This window comes from Myodes glareolus, chromosome 26 (genome assembly GCF_982192425.1).
Source record: "Myodes glareolus chromosome 26, mMyoGla1.1, whole genome shotgun sequence".
NCBI lineage: Eukaryota > Metazoa > Chordata > Mammalia > Rodentia > Cricetidae > Myodes > Myodes glareolus.
This window is the reverse complement of record NC_142051.1, coordinates 11049485-11068259: the sequence shown is the minus strand read 5'-3', so window position 1 is coordinate 11068259 and position 18775 is coordinate 11049485. Positions and strand designations below refer to the sequence as shown.

Sequence of the window (18775 nt, the reverse complement as noted above, 5' to 3'; positions counted from 1 at the left end):
GGTCGTCTTCTTTATCTCTCTGGTCGGTCTCGCTGGCATCCAGATGTATGTCAGCATTCCTAGAAAAACATAAACAAAACTCTCCTCCCAAATTAACATTTAAGAGTATTAAAAACTCTCAGTGTAAAAATTCAGCACAATCAGTACTGGAAGTAGGCTGGTTTTGAACTTAGAGATCTGCAGGTCTCTGTTTCAAAAAGCAAATCTTGTTTGCCTGTACCAGCAAAATTTTGAATTAAAAATTAAGTGTAAAGAATGCAAGAGAAATCCTTTCTCTGGGGGAAGCTGTCACTGGTAGTGTAGTCCCCCTCTATTGTTTAAAAACCAAAGCAGTTGTCATTGGGAATTGAACTCATAACCTTTGGAAGAGCAATCAGTGCTCTTAACCTCTGAGCCATCTCTCCAGCTCCTCTATTCAGATGGAAAAACCTCTAGGTAGCATTGTTTATCTCACCAGGTGCCTCAGGCAAAAGGTCCGCCTTTCTTTGTTACCTAGGATACGTTAACCAGGTAAACATGCCTTTATTATGATAATCACGACCAGTTCTTTAAGGGAGAATGGGCGTAGCATCGATCTGGCTACTTCCTGCTGACGAAGGGACGTTGTTTAGGGGATAAATGTTTTTATCTGACTGAATTTTTGGCGACAAATGTTTTTATCTGACTGAATTCTTGGCGACCTTGACTGAGGGCGGCAGCAGCAGCGGACAGCGGCGGCTGCCACAGCTCCGCCTCTTTAGCCCATAATGGGGCGCTCCGCATGGCCCAAAGGCATGGCTCCGCCCCGGGCCGTGCGCGGGCTCGCCGTTTCACCTCAGGCAATGAACTCGCACCGCCGGCTGTGAGCCTTTTCCAAGCTCCGGCGAGGGGGGGGGGCATCCGCCCACCCGTGGAGGGGCTTCTCCTGCCCGGTCCGCCCGCGCGCAGAGCCCCGTTCTCTGGGAACTCACCTCCCCGCTCGCCCATGTTGCTATGGAAACACAGTTTTTCCGCAGAGCCGATTCAGCTCCTCTCTGCCTTCTATGGCGCCGCTGCTCACCACGCAGCTTCCGCCTCAGTCAGGCGAGTCCGCTCAGGTGCTGAAAAAGTCCTCCAAAAACCATAGCCCCGCCAGAAGGCCGGGACATATAGCCTCTGATGTCACACGGACTTTAGCCTGCCCGTCGCCATGGCGATCTGGCTTTCCGTAGGCCCCCAGCAAACTCCCCGCCAGCAACCGGTTGCGTCTCCCTCCTGAGTAGCTGGGATCACAGGTGTGCACCACCGTGCCTGGCCCACTTCCGTGTTTCTAATCAGGCATTACCGCTCAAAGGCGGGCCGGCTGCCGCCAGCACTCTCAGCACGATCAAGCAGCTTGTCTTTCTCAGTCAAAAAATTAAAGTTTTTTGTATGTGAGAGCCAGAGACTGAGCTCTCTAACAAAATTAGGCGAAAATCACCTCCAAAAGCTCTGTGGCTCTTTAAGAACAGGGAAGGCAGTCTTAGAACACGATCAAACTCGCCTCCCTACGAGACTGTTGCCCCGAGTCTCTTATCAGCGAGTATGCACGGAGGAAGCCGCGGATCTCCCAACCGTAAACCTCGCTTTTTCTCAGCTCCACCTGCACTGAACTTAAGGGATTTTTCTTCCCCATTGCTTTTTGTACCTTCTTTCAGATACCTTAACTTTGATTTTTTTTTTTTTTTTTTTTTTTTTTTTTTCTTTTCTATTTAGGCCTATCCTTTGAAATTCCTTTTTACATTTCTTTTCCTCCCCTTTCTGGGGATTCACAGACGTCACTCACCGCTCCATGTTCTCAGAGTTCTGAAATTCAAGGCTCTCTGTGCTGGTGTCTGATCTTGGGCTTTCAGCGCGTTGTTGGGCGCTTCCTTCTCAGGGTCCCCCGGCGTAGTTGTCAGGGTCCCTCAGCGTCCCGGGGTTTCGAGCACCAGTTGCGGGGGGCCATCCTGTCCCGCAGGAATGAACCCCACCAAAAACGAGAATTCCTTCTCTGGTCACATCTTTATTTGGAGCATTCCCTTGAGGAAAATTGGGGGAAGGGACGATAGAGCAGGGACGAGAGAAAGCTTAGAGAGAGAGCGTTGGGCCCCGAGGCATCTGCTTTTAAACGGTGGAGCAGCTTGAACGCTGTCCTGATTGGTTAATGCCATTCTGCTGGTCTGAGCATGTGCAGGCAAGGGTGCAGGCAGGGTTGCTCAGCCCCACGTGGCTACCTCCAAACTGCAGGACCACCTGTGCCTCCAGGTGGCTCCCAACAAGAAAGCCCTGCCCAGCCTTTTCTCTAGCACCGCCCCTCCCCATGTTAGGTTTGGTGTGTGAATTTATTGATTTCTTTTTAAGATTAAAAGCACACATTTTTTTTTTTAGTATGTGTTTATGCTTGCTTGTGCACACCTACAGAGGCCTATAAGTGGTTGTGAGCTGCCAATTGTGGGTCCTGGGAACCAAACCTGGGTCCCCTGTAAGAGCAACAAGTGCCCGTAACTCCTGAGCCATCTCTCATGCCTGCCTTCTTTACATTTTATGGTTCAAAATGTGACCTCAGATTGAACTGACCAAAAAAAAAAAAAGTCAGAGATTAGATTAATTAAGCAGTTAGAATTAATTGGAAACTAACAACTAAAACCTCGTTTTTATGATTGAACTGTATCTTTCATTTGCTCCTCAGGATGTGCGTCGGGTAGACGTTGTCCTTGGTGTTTGGGGGTAATGGGAGGAGTAAGCGCCTCCATCAAAAATTCTGATATTTTCTTTTCTGAGGGGCATTCATTTAAAAAATTTATTCTTCTCTCCCAAATGCATACATTTCTTTAAGCTGAGGTTTTGCCAAGGAGCCCCTGTAGATTGACAGATAGGCACACTTTCTGATTGACTGGGTGTGGGAGGTGGGGTAGGGGTAGGGGGCAGGCCCAGAGGAGCAGGCTTTGAGAGCGGCTGGTGGGTGCATAGCTGTATGATGGTCCGTCCAGTTTTGGGAACCGGACACCCACCTCCTGACTGAGAAGCCTTCATCTTTGGTTCCTACTCTTGGAATTCCTCCTGCTCTGGTTCTTCAAAGGAAGTCCTCCAGAACACATTGAGATTTTCGGAAAAACAATAGGAAGAGTTTTTTTGGGTGAACTGGAGACAATAAGTCATCCTTTGATTATGAGTTTCTATTTCTGAGGCAGGATGTATAGCCCCAGGAGTGTTTTACTCTAGTAGATTTTTATCTTGTTTTAAAATAAACAGAGAGGGACACATGAATTTTTTATCAAATTATTGATCTAAAACAAAGCCCACGGTAGCACAAATGTTTCTTTTTCCAATAATGTGTTATTATCAGAATTTTCTTAATATCCTAAAAACCAGTTATATCTCTCTTTATTTTTATGTAATAGAAAATTATTGTTTGGAACATTACTGCAACTATTTTAGATGTAAAGATTTGTTTTGGGTTTGAACTTTTATCTTCTGGGAAATGTGATTATCTATTCATAGAACTGAATAATTTAGTGACTAAATCTAATTCTTATAATATTTTAATATTCCTTTTGGTCAAATTTTCAAACCATCGATACCCTCAGGCTTCATGTGTTCACAGTGTAATGGCATTTAGGATGATGAATTTCACACTGACCGTTCAAGAATTCTCCATTTAGTAGATCGTAGGAAAGTATGGAACTCGGCTCGGAAAATCTGGGAAGGCTGTGCTGGTGGAACCCCCACTTTCCTCTGAGGTTAGTGTTTTACATGGGCACGGGCATCTCTTGATCGCCATCCTTTTAAGTCTGTGGTTCTCACCTCCCTAACACTCCGGCCCTTTAATGCAGTTCCTTATGCTGGGGTGACCCCCAGCCATAAAATTAGTTTTGTTGCTACTTCATAACTGTAATTTTGCTACTGTTATGAATTGTAATGTTAATATCTGTGTTTTCTGATAGTCTTATGTGACCCTTGTAAAAGGGATTGTGACCCACAAGTTGGGAATCACTGTTTAAAATGATTACAAGGCTTTTTTTCTTGTTTTTTAAAATTGTGGTAATAGTGGGCATTTAAATTTTATTATACTGCTATTATTATTATTTTTAAGATAGAATTTTACTATTTGGTCCATGCTGGCTTTGAACTTGTGATCCTCCTGTCCCAGATTCCAGAATACTGGGGTTAGAAATGTGTATCACCACACCCAGTTCTGGGTTCTGTTTTTTAGATAATGATTTGATAACAACTTATGTATTCTTTTGTACTTAAGAGAAAAGAGCGGGCCAGAGAGATGGCTCAGGGGTTAAGAGCACTGACTCCTCTTCTAGATGTTCTGAGTTCAATCCCCAGCGACTATATGGTGGCTCACAACCATCTGTAATGGGATCTGATGCCCTCTGCTGGTGTGCATGAAGACAGAGCACTCATATACATAAAATACCTAAATAAATAAATCTTTAAAAAAAGAAAAAAGAACAATACATAAAATGTACTCTCAGTAACAAAACGTATCACAACAGTTATAAAAAAACTGGAATAATCCCCTGTGTCTTAGAATTTAACGAAAACACTAATTGCAGGAAGCCCACAAACTCATGGAAATTGAGCAATACTCAACAGAACCATCACTGCGTCAAGGAAGAAACAAAGAAAGAAATAAAGACTTCCTAAAATTCAATGAAAATGACCACGTAACATACTCAAAGTTATGGGACACAATGAAAGTAGTGTTAAGAGGAAAGTTCATAGTGCTAAATCCCTACATAAAGAAGCTGGGAAAATCCCAAATTAGTAAATTAATAGAACATTTGAAAACTTTAGAATAAAAAGAAGCAAATTCACCTAAGAGAACTAGATAGCAGGAAATAATTAAATTGAGAGCTGTAATTAACAAAATAGAAACAAAGAAAACAATACAAAGAATCAATGAGACAAAGAGTTGGTTCTTCAAGAAAATCAGCAAAATAGACACCTTTATCCAAACTAACCAAAAGGCAGAGAGAAAATATCCAAATTAACAAAATCAGAAATGAAAAGGGGGACATAACAACCGACATGGAGGAAATCCAGAGGATCATCAGGTCATATTTGGAAAATCTGTACTCCACAAAATTGGAAAACTTAAAGGAAATCAACAACTTTCTGGATAAGTAACACATACCAAAATTAAACCAAGACCAGATAAGCAAATTAAATAGACCTGTAACTGCTGAAGAAATAGAAACAGTCATCAAAAGTCTCCCAACAAGAAAAGCTCAGGACCAGATGGTTTCAGTGTAGAATTCTACCAGAATTCGAAGAAGAGCTTATACCAATACTCCTCAAATTGTTCCACACAATAGAAACAATTGCCAAAGGAACATTGCCAAAGTCTTTTTTATGAGGCTACAGTTACCCAGATGCCTAAACCATACAAAGATACAATTAAGAAAGAGAATTACAGATCAATCTCCCTCATGAACACTGATGCAAAAAGACTCAATGAAATATTGGCAAACCAAATTCAAGAACACATCAGAAGAATCATCCACCATGACCAATTAGGCTTCATCCCAGAGATGCAGGGATGGCTCAACATATGAAAAGCTGTCATTGTTATCCACCATATAAACAAATTGAAAGAAAAAAAACAACATGATCATCTCATTAGGTGCTGAAAATACCTTCAACAAATTCGACACCCTTTCATAATAAAAGTCTTGGAGAGATCAGGGATATAAGGATCATACCTAAACACAATAAAAACAATATTCAGCAAGCCAACCGCCAGCATCAAGCTAAATGGAGATGAACTCAAAGCTATCCCACCGAAATCAGGAACAAGACAAGACTGTCCATATCTATTCAATAGAGGTCCTAACTAGAGCAATAAGGTAACAGAAAGAGATCAAGGGGATACAAATTGGAAAAGAAGAAGTCAAATTCTCACGTAAGTGACTCCAAGAATTCTACCAGGGAACTCCTACAACTGATAAATACCTTCAATAATGTAGCAGGATAAAAAATTAACTCAAAAACAAACAAACAAACAAACAAACAAACAAACAAACAAACCAGTTGCCCTCCTATATACAAATGAGAAGGAAATCAGAGAAGCATTACCCTTTACAATAGCCAAAAATAGCAAAAAATATCTTGGGGTAACTCTAGCCAAACAAATAAAGGACCTGTATGACAAAAATTTTTAATCTTTGAATAAAGAAATTCAAGAAGACAACAGAAAATTGAAAGAACTCCCATGCTTATGGATAGGTAGGATTAACATAGTAAAAATGGCAGTTTTGCTAAAAGCAATCTACAGAGTCAATGTAATCCCCATCAAAATCCCAGAAAATTCCTCTCAGACCTCAAAAGGAACAATATTCAACTTCATATAGAAAAACAAAGACTCCCAGGAGAGCTAAAACAATCCTGTACAATAAAGGAACTTCTGGAGGCATCACCATCCTCGACTTCAAACTCTACTATCAAGCAATGAAAACAGTTTGATATTGGCATAAAAACAAACAGGAGGACCAATGGAATTGAATCATAGACCCAGAAATCAATTCACTCATCTATGAGTACCTGGTTTTTGACAGAGAATGTAAAATTAGAAAATGACAAAAAGAAAGCATCTCCAACAAATGGTGCTGGCATAACTGAATGCCAACATGAAGAAGAAGGCAAATAGATCCATACCCATTGCCATGCACAAAGTTCAAGCCCAAATGGATCAAAGACCTCAACATAAAACCAACCACACTGAACCTCATAGAAGAGAAAACGGGAAATACACTTGAGTGCATTGGCACAGGAGACCACTTCCTGAATAGAACCCCAGTAGCACAGACACTGAGAGAATTAATAAATGAGACCTCCTGAAACTGAGAAGCTTCTGTAAAGCAAAGGACATGGTCAACAAGACAAAATGACAGTCTACAGATTGGGAAAAAAATTTTCACTAACCCACATCAGACAGAGGTCTGATCCCCAAAATATACAAAGAACTCAAGAAACTAGATATCAAAAGAACAAATAATCCAATAAAAAATGGGGTACAGACCTAAACAGAAAACTCTCAACAGAGGAATCTCAAATGGTCAAAAGACACTTAAGAAAATGATCAACTTCCTTTGCCATCAGAGAAATGTAAATCAAAACAACTCCGAGATACCATCTTATACCTGTCAGAATGGCCAAGATCAAAAATATTGATGACAGGTTATGCTGGAGAAGATATGGAGCAAGGGGAACACTCCTCCATTGCTGGTGGGAATGCAAACTTGTACAATCACTTTGGCAATTCAAATTAGGAATCAATCTACCTCAAGACTCAGCGATACCACTTTTGGGCATATACCCAAAGGATGCTCAATCATACCACAAGGACATTTGCTCAACTGTGTTCATAGCAGCATTATTCATAATAGCCAGAACCTGGAAACAACCTAGACGCCCTTCAACTGAAGAATGGATAAGGAAAATGTGGTATATTTAAAAACAATGACATCTTAAAATTTGCAGGCAAATGGATGTAACTAGAAAAAAAAAACATACTGAGTGAGGTAACCCAGACCTAGAAAGACAAATATAATATGTACTCACTCATAAGTGGATATTAGACATAAAGCAAAGGATAACCAGCCTATAGGCCACAACCCCAGAGAACCTAGACAACACCTAAGAGAGACATGCATGTGTCCATCTAGGAAGGAGAAAAAGACAAGATCTTCTGAGTGTATTGGGAGCATGAGGGGCAGAGGGAGGGCGGAAGAGGAGAGGGGATGGAGAAAGGGAAGTGGGGAAAATGTATAGCTCAATAAAAACAATAAAAATACTATATTTTCCTTTTTTTGGGGAGTGAAACAGGATTTTATTGAGTAGCCAAGACTGGCATGGTACTCACTCTGTAGACCAGACTGGCTTCACACTCGTAGACATCTGCCTCTCTGTCTCCCAAGTGTTGGGATTAAAGGCGCAAGCCACCATGCCTGGTGAATCATCCATTTTTAAGTGTACACTGGTGTTTAATGCATTTCAATGCTGAGTGACTGTTGTCCTACCTGTCGCCACAACTCTTTCATGTTGCAACATCAAAATTCTGTACCCACCATACACAATGCCATTTCTTCTCCTCCCCAGTGTATGGTGGCCACCACTCACTCTGTTTATGATTTTTGACTAACTATGTCACAGTGGTATGATACAGTATTTGCCATTTAGTCTCTAGCTTATTCTACTTAACATTGTGTTCCCAACATTCATACATGTAGTAGCACATGTCAACATCTTCTTTTTCTTTGGTGTATGTGTATGTGGCATGTGGATCCTAGGGCTTGTATGTACTGAGTGTGTGTTATACCACTAAGTTCCCAGATCATTCTTTTGCATGGGGATGAGCAGTTTCCCAACAAACCTGTTTGGAACACAATCTTTTCCAATTGAAATCTTGGTATTCTTGCTAAAAATAATTTGATTTTAGCCATAGTTGGAGTAGATGATCCTCAAGTCCCACTCCTTACCCTAGAACTGCTGACAGTTGATAGCACTGGGGAGAGGTGGGGAGGGACAGTTGTTCTGTTTTGAGAATGTGGTCGCTGGGAGGATTCCTGTGTTCCGGTGGGTGACCCTACACCCATGGGCATGTGGGCAGCACTAACTGGACTTAGAGGGTTATAAAACCAACAAGCAAACAAACAAGGCTTGAAGTTTGGAGGGAGATGCTGGGGGACATGGAGGGATGTGGAAGGGAGAAATGGGGGTTGATATACTTCATTTTATATATCTGAAATTCTCAAGAATAAAGAAAAAATAAAAATAATCTCATGTGGAATATTTCTGGGATCGTTTCTGGCCAAACAACCATTTTCACTCCATTGATATTTAAGCCTTTATCATATTAGGGTAGAGCTTTATTTATTCTTGTGATCAAGTTTCACTATGTAGCTATGATGGCTAATCTTGGTTGTCAACTTGACTAAATCTAGAATAAACTAAAACCCAAGATTTTAGAAAGTCTAGTGAGGGATTTTCCTAATGAGATTGTCTCAAGTAAGAAGACCCACCCTAAATCTGGACCACACCTTCTGGTGGCGTGAAAAAGGACGAGAAGGAGGGACCCTGCTTTGTGCCCGCTTGCCCTCTCTGATTGGCAGGTTTGTCTATCCTGTTGTGTGGCTGCTATTAAAATACAACTTTTTTTTCAAGACCCCAACGTAGATTGAAGACCAGCAGCTCTTCAGAATCTACCAGGACGCCAGCACCAGGTCGGGACTGCAGAGACATTCAGCCACATGGACAGTTGTTGAATTTCTATAGTGAGATAGTCATCGTTGGATTGTCTGGACCACATGACAGTTTAAGAAATTCTCTTCTTTTGGTGCAGGAGGGGAGGGTTTGAGACTCAGGGTTTCTCTGTGTAGCTCTGGTTGTCTTGGAACTCACTCTGTAGACCAGACTGGCTTCAAATTCAGAGATCCATTTGCCTCTGCCTCTCACGTGCTGGGATTAAAGGTGTGCGCCACCACTGCCTGGCTAATAAATCCTTTTTTAATATATGAATATGCGTTCTATCTATTCTGTTCAGTAACCTACCCAGAGTGGCCCGGCTGCTCTGGTGAGGTAAGTTTCTGTGTTACATTTTAAGATCATAAAAAATCTCCTGGGGGACAAAAAGCTTAGTTCATGAATCATACACGAATATATCAAGGCTGTGTTTATGAACATAAATATCACTTACAGAACCACTACCGCACAGTGTGCTAATTTCTCATGATTATCTTCATTTTTTTTTTTCTCTTAGGAACCAATGGGTATTTTAGTTTTTCTGGCTTGGAAGGTTCCTGTGGGGACCAGTCAGCTCTGCAGCCGTCAGCGCGCAGCTGTGTCTCAATGTTACTTGATTTATGAACTCTGAAACTTGAATTTCACGTAATTTTCACATGTCATAAAATGTAATCCTTTTGATTTCCCCCCCAATCATTAAAAATGTGAAAAACTACGTGCGCCTTGCGAACTGGACAGAAATAAATGCTGGGCCAGACTCAGCTCAGAAACCATGGTCTGCTGACCTCTGCTTCATCCCATTAAATGTCGATCATAAACTCATGACATAGCTATAATAAACATGCTACCAATGGGTTCTGTAGAGGGGTAGCTTTTCTAACAGCCTGTGACAATCAGATGACGTCCCACCCAAAGGTTAGTGTCCTTTCTTTCTTCCAGCTCAGGACTAATGATGGGTTCATAATATTTTCTAGAGCAGTTCAGTCGCACACGGTTTTGGGGTATTGTAAATATCATATAAACCACAAAAGGGTTCCACCATCTTAGGTGCATTGTTTTAAACTTGCTTGCTGATCCATAACAAATAATTTATTCTAGATCTCACCATGAACCTGTATTGTTTGGCTTAATGTTGAGTTCTACTGGTTTCTCTTGAACGCACTTTGAGGAGAGAGGAGATGGGTCTGAGTGACGGCATGTGAATTAGTATGGGTGGAAATTTTGCCACCTGATATGCAGTTGAGAGCAACTTGCAGACAAACATGAACATGTGAGCATGCGCATGCACACACGTGTTCTCCAGGGCAAGCACCTCCCTGTGTCCTCTGGGAGCATGTGCATGCACACACGTGCTCTCCAGGGCAAGCATCTCCCTTCTGCCCTCTGTGAGGCCCAGAAGCTACACAAAGGGGGTTTCCTTTTCACAATACCCAGTGTGGCACAGAGCTGATAACTCTGTGAATTTAAATACAACAACGAGACTCATAAAAATTCATACACATTTCCAGCAGATTACATTTTACACTATAATAAAATCCCTTCATAATAGGAATTTTTCGTTTAAATGGGTCTAGGTAGAATATAACCCAAATAATGTTCCTTGAAGCACTGTCTGCATTCAGGAAAGATTTGATCCATCACAGGTATTCGCTTTAGCCTTTCATGTTCTCCTATGTTAAAAAATTTGAAACTTCTTATTTAAATAACGAGTAACTAAAACCATTCAGACCGCATCAATTTGCGTATGACAAGGCATTAACACCCGAAGAACTGTACACAAGGACTCCTACGTTCACGAACAATAAACAGTTACACATTTGTGTTTACAAAACCCAGCCTACCAGCTACGTCTAACTGTAAGTCACGATGTCAGTGAATATTTACGCATTCTATGAGAAAGTCAAAATGTCCCCTTGCTGTCAAATAATCCCACAGTTTACTATAAACAGAGCTGGAGGGATTGTGTGCCATGCCCTAGAAGATGAGAGGTAAATCCCATCGTTACCTAAGACAAGAATTCTGTTCACTCAGCTTTCACAATGACATCCTCCTGCCATAGGCACTCACACAACACACCCCTGTCCCACACACACACACACACACACACACACACACACACACACACACACGGCCGACATGTCACCATTTATGCCGTTAACCTCTGAGCAAAGGTGGATCATTCCTTCATTAAGATATTCCTCATAATAACTCAAAAACTTGCATCAAGGATTAATATTTTCTCCTCTTTTCATTTATGGCTAAATTAAGAATTAGTCTAACACCTGGGTTCCATTTTCCTCTCGTTTTTCTGATTCTGTGCTGGCAATTTGATTGGTCAGGAGAGAACTTCAGCACCTTCTTGTCAAGAAAGAACTGTGTTTCTTTCTGGGTAACATTTACTTTAAAAACCAGAAAGACTTTTTGGCCTCATGTCTGGTTTAAAGATGAAACCCATTAGCAATGCAAAAAAAAATGAGCCAAAAGATTACACACTCTGAAAGTCTGCTGGGGTTTTTGGAAATGGAGATTAAGTTTGAGGAGACAAAAGTTCTTGCAACTTGTTCGGTATGATTAGAATGTGGAGAGCAGGTTCCTTCAGGTGTCAATGGGAGCGTTAGGATCCCAGGCTTGGGCTTTATTCGCAACCCTGCAACATGGCAGCCCTCTCTACTCAGTGAGGCATCGGAAACCACTGCCTTCTGTGTAAGGGAGTTTGCTTCCCTATAACTCACTATTTGTACATTCTAAGTTGAGAATGGGCTTACTTATTACAGCAAGACAGGTTTAGGAGAAAAGGGAACGTCATATCTGAGGAATAGCTCTCTTTCTGGGGGATAATAAAGTCTTTGTGAGGCAGCTACAAAGAACTAGTGTTCGGAGAATCTGTTACCCTTTTGTGATCGTGTCCATTATTATTATTATTTTTTTTGTCTTTTTAAAGCAACTCTGGAGCAGTGCTTAGAAATTTTATGGTAATTAGTAGAACATTCTATCAGGTTTTCACCCTGGACAGTTGAATAAAATCCCTAGTAATATCAGAGCAATAAAAATTCCCGATCCAGGTAATCTTTTAATGACTTATTTATTTTGTTTTTCTGAGACATGGTCTCACCATGTAGTCCTGCTTAGTCTGGAACTCTAGACCAGGCTGCCCTCAAACTCAGAGATCCGCCTGCCTCCATCTGCTGGGTTCTGTGACTAAAGGTGTGTGCCACTGATCAGAGAACTTTCTAGTCTATGGCCTAATGACCTCTAACTCAAGCCATGTGCCTGAAAAGTGTTTGTCAGGGTGATATAGAGACCCAAACAGGGCAGGTGAGCTGGCTCAGTGAGCTACAGGCTCTTGCCTACAGGCCTGTCATTCTGAGTTCAGTCCCTGGTACCCATGTGTTTGAAGGAGAGACATGACCCTTGCAAGTTGTTCTCAGATTTCTACAAGTGTGCCATGGCACACATGTACACACACACACACACACACACACACACACACACGCACACACACGAACCAAAGTAGCTGGCACTACTGTCTCTGTAGTATGCCTGGAAGTGACAAGTGACATTCTTCAGGTCCTGCCTCTGCTAAGGGAGGGTCACCCCAACTCCTGCCTTTCTGAGCCTGTTGATGTCACATTTTGTTCCATTTTGTGAGTTAGCACTGCTTCTGCATTCTTGTCCTGCCAAGTTAGGTAGGTAGCCTCCTCCTTCTCCTCTTCACAATGAAACAATTTTAACTGGCAAAATAACTCACTCTTACACTGGAGGAGAATATGGACCTTATTGTATAGGCTGACTATAATATGATAGGATCAGTCATCATGAGGGAATATTCTTTTAAAGACACTGAATATTTAACCCAGAAATGCCAGCATTTGGTAGCATATTCTGATCCCGAGAGATTAAAGGTATTTAGGCAAATCAGATCACAAACCAGCAAGGACGCCAGCCCTGCTCGCATTATATTATGAGCAGTAAATGATGCTTTGCAGGCTGCCTCTGTATGTCCTGTCAGTAGTTTCGGAATGACTGATTGGTTAAGAAGGGCTTATTTATCAAAGAGAATCTATTCAGCCTATGTGTCAAAATGACCTGAAACGGGCTGTTTTGCAACCCAGAGAGCACATTCATTCTGTAGCAACTAGAATACACTTTGAAGGCTGGAGAAACAATGGCAGACTACCTACTAATCTATGACCAGCTGTCTGTGATGGTTAGTTTCAGTTATTGACTCGCAACAGTGTAGAATTACCTGGAAAGGGAGTCTCAAGGATGAACTGTTTGGATTAGGTCCACTTTGTGGACTATGGGTGGAATCATTCCACGGGCTGGGTCCTCAGCTGAATGAAAAGGAAGTGAGTCGAGCACTGTGCGCACGCATTAATGAATTGCTTTCTGCTCCTGTCTGCGGGATGCCATATGACCAGACCTCTCACGCTCCTGTGGCTGTGACTTTCCTGCCTCGACGGAGTGTAACTTGAAATGTGAGCCACATTAGCCCTTTCTCCCCTAAGTAGCTTTTGTCAGCAATCTTGTCATGGCAATAGGACAAACTGAGGACAGCATTCTCGCTGAAGTGTGGTGAGTGCTAGGCCATGACAGACCTCATCTTACGAAAGGTAGTTATGTTATTTCCCCAAGAAAACAACTGGGCAGATACATTCAGAAGGGTGTATGGTGTGGAATATTTCTTTATACCATGTGAATATATGTCACTGTGATTGGCTTAATAAAGAAACCAACTGGCCTATCCTACAGGATAGTATAAGGTGTGAAAACCAGACTAAGGACACTGGGTAGAAGGGCGGAGTCAGGAGAGTCACCAGCAAGACACAGAGAGGAAACAGGAGGTGCAAGATGAAAGAGAGGTAATCCCATGTGACAGAATGTAGATTAATAAAAATGGGCTAATTTAAGTTGTAAGAGCTAGTTAGTAATAAGCCTGAGCTATTACCCAAGCATTTATAATTAATATTGATTCTCTGTGTCAGTTATTTGGGAATTGATGGGTGGGAAAGAAAAGCCCACCTACAGTATGGATAGCAGTGTATAATGGAAGAAACTTTAGTATAAACCGTCCATCAGAAGGAGGAAAATGACAGTGAGTGGTATTAATAAAACAAGACTAATTATCAACTATGTGCTGAAAGTGGTTGTTTATTCTACTGGGTATATTTTAGCCTTATCTATATTTCTTCACCAGGTCACCTCCAGATGAACCAAACCAGATGCCCTTGGGGTGGGACCCATTGATTCAGGTGATTCTGGTCTGCAGGCAAGGCTGAGAAATCCCTGCCCACTCCATTACTTTCCTGGGAGTAGAAAGGTTGAGGATGTTTGATTATTCCTCCTGATTAGCTAGAATTTTCCTCTAGAGAATATTCTCCCAGCCACTACCTAGGTGCAGTTGATAGGTGAAGACAGAATAAATGCTTGATTGTTTTTCCTTATCGGTTTTTAGAAAAATGAGTTCTGGGGATAAGTTGGTGAGCACTGAAGACAAGGATCTACTCATTTCCAGAATCTCTGGATATAATATTTGGAAACTCTCTGGACTTTAGAATAAATAGTAAGAGACCTTTTTTTTTTTTTTGAGGTGTAGTGACACAGTGTGTTGTCTGTGGGTAAAAAGATAAGATGGGATATGCTCATCTTATTCTGAGGATTCTCTATGTCATTTCCATTTCTGCTCAGGGGCTTGTCAACTCTTTCCTTCTAGGGACTTCTGAAGGTTCCTTGGTACTGGTTCCGTAGACACTTGCACATGTTTGCTGTGCACCAGGACCTATGCTAAGGGACAATTCTCATCCTGCTTCTACTAACGAGGAGTGTCATCATCACTTCTGTGGTTGACACCTTCCCCAAAATGCTGGCATATCATACATTGCTGCCATGTGCTGTGCCTTCAAACCCAGTGGTACCCAGTGGCCTTGTGATGCCAGTTTAGTGCTGGATGCTGGGAAGATTCTGGGGGCATTTCTGCTTTCCTTGTCTCAGTTACAATTTGTCCCTGGGTTCTGGAAGGGCATCCTCTTAGGATGAGGTGTCATTGGTCTTTAGGGCAAAGCTCATTTGCCTTTAAAGTTGATGTTTGTTTTTCATCTGTGTGGTACACATTGTCCTTGCTTTCTCCTTTTTCTCCACGTGGCCATGCACCAGATTTTATTCTATAGCAAACTAAGCAGAAACAAACCACGAGCACAAGTGACAAGGTCACCATTCCATCTATCCTCCCTACCAATCTGTGAAGAGAAGCTTCTAGAAAAGTCACTGGCTTCAGTGTTCCACAAACAGCAAGAGTATTGAGCTTTAATTGGCAAGCTTATTCTTGTAGAGCTTCTTGCATATTCTTCAGCATAGGTGTCCATCCATGGGTGGAGGGATTTAGAAAATATAGTATACACAGAATGGAGTTTTATTCAGCCAAAAAGAATAAAATCATGGAAATGGAAAGAACTCGAGATTGCTGTGCTAAGTGAAATAAGCCAGACATAGAAAAATAAGTACCAGATTTTTTTTTCATGTATGGAATCTAGATTAAAACAAAGAAACCATGAAGTGAAGGAGGATTTAGGGAAGAGAAAAGGGATCAAGAGGAGTTAGGAGTTAAGAGAGGGTGTTGGGTGGTGAATATGGTCAGAATACATTACATGCATGTATTAAAATATAATGATGAAGATATTATTTTATATAATTAGCATGCGTTAATTTTTATTTTATATGTATGGGTGACTTGCCTGCTTCTATTCCATGCAACACATGCATTCCTGGTGCCTGGGGAGTTCAGAAGAGAGCTACGAGTCCTTTGGAATCGGATTTACAGATAGTTGTGAGATACCACATGGGGGCTGGGAATTGAGTACAGGTCTCTGGAAGAGCAGCCAGTTCTCTTAACATCTGAGCCATCTCTCCAGCTCTGTATGCTAATAAAGAAGAGGTGGAGCCTGGTGGACAGAAGTTAGGTCCCTGGGACACGCCTTTGTTGTGAATACTGGGACTTGACCTTCAAGTCTTCACACTTTGCTTCTCAGCTACCATGAGATGAAAGCTTCTCCTACCCTGCTTCCCACCATGATGCACTATGTTCGGCAGAGGCTCAACATAAGATGATCATGAACTGAAACTTCTGAATTTGTGAGCCAAAATCTTCCTTCTTTCTAAAAAACAAAGACCAAAACATGGCAAGCCTGATTCCACAGGTCTGGGATGAAGTGAAGACTTGTGTTTTTTTTTTTTTCTAATATAATTTTAATTTTCATTGAAAAATAGATTTTTTGCATGCATTATAGTTTGATCATGGTTCCCCCTCCCCAACTCCTTCTCGACTCTCCTTGTCTCCCCTACCCACCCAAGTCCACACCTTCTTTTTCTCTGTCTCACTTGAAAATGGGTAACTAAAGAACAAAAACCAAAACCAAACAAACCAAAATAGGACAAAACAAACAAGTAGAAAAAAAAAGCTGAAGAAAAGCATAGGACTGTGTGGAGACAAGCATGTTCTCACACACAGAAATCACATAAAAACACAAACCAGAAACCATAATGTGTGCAAAGGACCTGTAAGTGAAACACACACACACACACACACACACACACACACACACACACACTCACACCCCCCTCCACTACCACTACCACCACCACAACATTAGGAAACAAAGAACTTCCAAAAACGGCATTGAGTGTATTTTGTGTCTGCCATCTGCTGCTGGGCATGGGACTTGCCCTTAAGAGTGGTTTGGATACCAGTGAGACTCTGTTGGAGAAAACATTTTCATTTGTGAGTTGTTACAATTGTTCCACCTCATGAAGTGGGCCTTACATCCAATCAGAGAGTGGTTGGTTACTTCCAAAAATTTTGTGCCGTTGTAGCCAGGTCACCCTTGTAGGCCGAAGGTTTTGTAGCTGGATTTGTGTTTACTTTTCTCTGGTAGTGTGCCAAGTACCTTCTTATATCATGAACATTACTGGTGGGTTACGGGTGAAGGCTCCATGTAGGCACCAGCATGGCTTCTCCAAGGTCAATGAGTTGTGTAGGTGTTGTTTTCAGCAACAGGGCCTCACCATTCACTTTTGGAGAGCAACCAAACCTGGGTTGGAGGTTCAGTGTCTCTAATAAACTCCCTGGGCACTGTTTCTGATATAAGGACCATGTGATGGTTTGAATAAAATGTCTCCCATAGGTACATAGGGAATGACAAGGATCGAAAGGATTAGGATCCATAGAGTTGGAGTAGGTGTGGAATTGTTGGAAGAAGTGTGTGACTGTGTGTGTGTGTGTGGGACTTTGAGGTTTCAAATGCTCAAGCCAGGCCCAGTGTCTTTCAGTTCCTGCTGCCTGCTGATCTGGATCTAGAACTCTTAGCTACCTCTCTACCACCATGTCTGCCTGCATGTCGCCATGTTTCCTGCCATGTTGACAATGGACTGAACCTCTGAAACTGTAAGTAAGACCCAATTAAATGTTTTCCTTTATAAGAGTTGCTGTGGGGCTGGAGAGATGGTTCAGTGGTTAAGAGCACTGACTGCTCTTCAATGTGGGTTCCATTTCCAGCACCTACATGGCAGCTCACAACTGTCTGTAACTCCAATGCCAGGGGACCTGACACCCACGGCAAAACACTAATGCACATAAAACAAACAAACAAGTAAATAAATAAAGAGTTGCCATGGCCATGGTGTCTCTTCACACCCACTAAGACTGTATTCTGAGTAGAGGGAGCTAGATTGACTTTGGTTCAACTGGAACACTCTATGAATCAATTAACTTAGATGAAACACATCCCAAACTGTTTACAGCCTATGGTCTTGATACAGAAACCACATTCCTCAGTATGGAGCTACCTAGGGTACAGTAGTTCAGCCTCCTCCACTGGTATCACTTCTGGTTGGTCTGTAGGTGTTCACCTGTGAAGGTCTGTCCACAGAGCCCTGCTCTAAAGCCTCTGTTTTCAGAGTCCTCCACATTCCACACCAGCCTTTTCCAGTCTCTGCGGCATCAGGCCCTCTGTTGGAGTTAAAAAACAAAAAACCAAAACCAAAAACAAAAACCCAGAACAAGACAGGTCCCTGAGGGTGGAACTGAGTCATTTCTACCCTTAAAAGTCTCCACAAGTAATTCTAATGTGCAGTCAGAGTGGAGATTCGATGTTTTAAATACCAGATTCTTCATTTCACGGTTGCCACGGTGATTTATTCCTTCTAAAATGGCTCGCACAAAGCCTGTTGCTAAACCTTACGAACTGGGGAATCCCTGGCTGGTGTGTGTGGCACCAGGGCTCTGCCTTTCCCAGCCTGGAGCTGTGTGAAGGTTGCAAATTGCACCCTGGTTAGAGGCTCAGACGGAAGGACTCTCTTATTTGTGTCTCGCACAGGTTCACCGGATGAACGACTTCGCTATTGGGGGCCACTCTGGCAAGATGATGTCCCATTAGGCAGAAGCAGAGTTCCTGGGACCTGTTCTGTTCCATTAAGAATCTGGCTCTTTCTGCCTTGGTGATTTGCGTGGTGTTTTTCCTGACACAGGCTGCTAATAGGTTTTTTTTTTTTT

General features: G+C 42.1%; 1 pseudogene; it reads right to left on the bottom strand.

Moving 5' to 3' along the window:
• Positions 1-806: 806 nt before the first annotated feature.
• On the bottom strand, positions 807-999 carry LOC148117728 (Nuclear RNase P; annotated as a pseudogene).
• Between the last annotated feature and the right edge of the window lie 17776 nt (positions 1000-18775).